The sequence below is a fragment of the Gavialis gangeticus genome, unplaced genomic scaffold (assembly GCF_001723915.1).
Source record: "Gavialis gangeticus isolate Ggan-Ray unplaced genomic scaffold, GavGan_comp1, whole genome shotgun sequence".
Lineage (NCBI taxonomy): Eukaryota > Metazoa > Chordata > Crocodylia > Gavialidae > Gavialis > Gavialis gangeticus.
In genome coordinates this window covers 408,211-411,631 of record NW_017728996.1, presented here as the reverse complement: position 1 = coordinate 411,631, position 3,421 = coordinate 408,211, and positions in this window count along the sequence as shown.

The following is a 3,421-nucleotide window of genomic DNA, read 5'->3' as shown; positions in this document are numbered from 1 at the left end:
TTCTCATTGTCCCCGCGCCTTGCACCACTTCCCCCGCCCGCTGCGGCGGCTGCGTTTGTACAGAAACCGGCCAGGAGCTGCCGGGGGGAACAACAGGGGCGCCGCGCTCGGGGGCAGCGGGAGGGAGGCGCGGAAAGCTGCAGCTAGGATCTGGCCTTTTGTGCCTTCCGCTTGAAGGGCTTAACTCAAAGACAGGCGGGGGGGGCTGAGGACCCGGAGGCAGCTGCCCAGGCTCCCCCTGGCCTCCTTCCTATCCTCACCCACCGCTCCCGCCCTCCCACCGCGCAGGGACAGCTACAGGCCCATCTTCCATTGCAGAAGCATCCCGAGAGTCGGGGAACCAAAGCCAACGCTCCAAAGTGAAAGGGCAACTGCCACCTTCCTCCTGGCTGTCTGAGCTCATGATTTCCATCCCCTGATGGTGGTGGCTCTTACCTGCATGGCCTTTCACTTTCAGAGCATCACCTGATTCTTCCTTGAGTAAGAAGCACATTGAGGAGAGTCTTCTCCCTTAATGGCTTCATTACCACCTGTACCAAAAACAGTGTACAATCAATCTGGAGAGCCTTAAGATATCAGGTTATTTATCTTCCCAAGAGACAGCATGCAATTTGAAGTCCCCCATAGCTACCATGGTCCTGTGATTAATCACAGACAATGCAGGTTGGAGGGACCTCAGGAGGTCACATCTAGTCCAACCCCCTGCTCCAAGCAGGACCAGCCCCAACTACATTTATCTCAGCCATGGCTTTGTCTAGCTGGGGCTTAAAAACCTCCAAGGATGCAGATTTCCCCACCTCTTTGGGTAGCTTGTTCCAGGGCTTCACCACCCTCCTGGTGAGAGAGTTTTTCCTAATATCCAATCTAAACCTCCCTTGGTGCAACTGGAGCCCATTGCTCCTTGGCCTGTTGCCTGGCCCCACTGAGAACAGTCCAGTTCCATCCTCTTCGGAGCCCCCCTGCAGGATGCTTTACTTGGACGTCTAAAGCAACCCTTCTTTGGTAGTTTATATTTTCACCCATCGTGAATGGCTCAGGCTCAGTGTTAAACTGGGAGGAGGTATTGAACTAAGTCTCCCAGGGGTCTGCCCTAAGTCTGGTGCTCGTCGTTATCTTCATTCATGACTTGAAGGATGGGATTGAGCATATGCTCAGTTCCATGTGGGTGATACCAGCCTGGGTGCTGGCAGACAGGCACCTCAGAGAGCTGGATTAAGGTTCAAAATGACCGTGATAAATTGGAAAAACAGTCTGAAATCAGCAGGAAGAATTTCAATAAGGACAACTGCACAAAACACGAACCATCAGATGCACAAATACAAACCAAAAAAGTATTTGATAGGCTTCAGTACTGGAATCAAACGGACCTGAGGTCTGTAGGGGATCTCAAGCTGAAAATATGAGTCAACAACATCACATTGCAGACCAGTAAGGGGCTGGGATGTATTAACAGGAGTATCACGGGCAAGTCACCAGATGGGGTTCTCAGGGGCCTCAGCGGTTCCTGCGCGTGGCTGGCAGCAGTGGTGGCAGCTGGGCTGGTGGCAGTGGCCCAGTTGTGCCAACAACAGCCACCATTCTTGTACCCACTCAAAAGCTGTCCCTGGGGCTGGTGCCCCAGTTGCGCACTCTTACTTGTGCTACTGGTGACTCCTCTGCTCTGTTCAGCACTGGTGATGCCTCACCTGGAGGGCCATGTGCAGTTTGGGGCACCACAGTTTAAGGAAGATGTGGATGAATTGGGTTGATCCAGAGGAAGGCGACGTGAATTAGAGATCTAGAAAACATTATGAGGAAAGGCGGGAAGAACTGGGATATGTAGTCTAGAGAACAGAAGAGTGAGGGCATTCCTCAAATACAAAGCAGGTTGTTGTGAAGAGACTACTGATCGATTGGTCCCCATGTCCACGTGGGCCAGGAATGAAGTAATGGGCTTGAATTTTAACAAGGAGGTTCTAGGCTGGATATTAAGAAGAACTGTCGAACTATGAAGGTGGTTAAGCAGCAGAACAGACATTTTAATATACTTTTATTACAAAGCTATCAAAACATAAAGCATAAAGTGATTTTTATAATTCCCCAAAACCAACCAACCAAAACTCTACTTTCTGCCTTCCTTGAAACAAAAGACATTCCTCAAAAGACCAGGTGCCAAAGCATTCCCCACGGGCACCCAAAAAAAGGTTAGGATACTCTGCTTTCCACATTACAATCAGACCAAGGAACAAACCATTCACAAAGAAAAAAATGTGCAAAACCATTTCCTTTCCCCGTATTTCATTCCCCTCCCCCTTCACAAGTTAAAGTATTCCCCATTCCCAACAGGCAAAACTGCAATGAGTAGGCCAAGATGATGCCCGGTTTGGTGATGCATGGGAACAGGTTACCTGGAGTCTGCACCACTTGACATGGTTTAGTGCCGGTGACACACGGCTGTCTGGGCTGGCTTTGTCTGGAGCAGGGAGCAGGGCTACATGATGTCTTGAGCTCCCTTCAAAACCTATTCCTCCACCCATGACTCTGTGCTCGCTTCCCAGGAAAACTGCCATCGTGAAGTTCATTTGTCTCATACAAGAAAAAGAGCATCTACGGAAACAAAACAGAAGAGCAAAACTGAGCTTGACGAAACGGTGCCCTGAATTTGGGCTGTAATTCCCTGGGAAGTCACTTCATCTCCTGGGGGTGGTGTGTACGGACCGGCATCGGGGTGTTTCTCTTAGATCCAAACGCAGCTGCTCATAGGTGCCCGCGTTGCTTAGCCTGGGGGTGCTGGGGCGTGTTTCAGGCGCGGCGGGCTCCGCGCCCCTGTCACTGTGGCGGTGCAGGGCGAGCCGGGTGCCCGTGCGGTGGCACTGCCGGGTCCGTGGGGCAGCAGCTTGTGCAGCCCAGTTGGGAAGGCAGGAACAGGCCTAAAGCCGCCCGAGCTTTTCGCAGAGTGGGACGTTGGACCAAACGCAGGCGCTGGTGTCCATCCAGCCCCGCGGCTCAGCCTGACCGTGGACAGGTGCCCGAGCAGAGCCGGCTCGGCCGGGCCCGGCGCATCCACCACGAGAGCGGGTCGCGGCCCGTGCCGCGCCCGGGACGGAGCTAGCTGCCCGGGGCCCGGAAACTCGAACGACGCAGGACGGGTGGGGGGGGCGCAAGAAGACAGGAGTGGTCGGATGGTGTCAGTAAGGTCGCGTGGATCGTCACGCCGTTACCTCGGCCCGGCGGAGCACCGGATTAGCTACGTTAAAAACGGGTGTAACGGCTGCGCTGGCGGGGCCACGGTCGGCGCCCTCCCGGGGAGCCCCGCCAGGCGCCGGGCAGCGCCACGTTGCCGTGGTGACGCCAGGCCGGGGCCAAGGCCAATAGGCGTGCGGAAGATGGCGGCCGCGAGGGTGGGGCGGGGCCAATGGGCGCGCGGCAAGGGCGAGGCGGG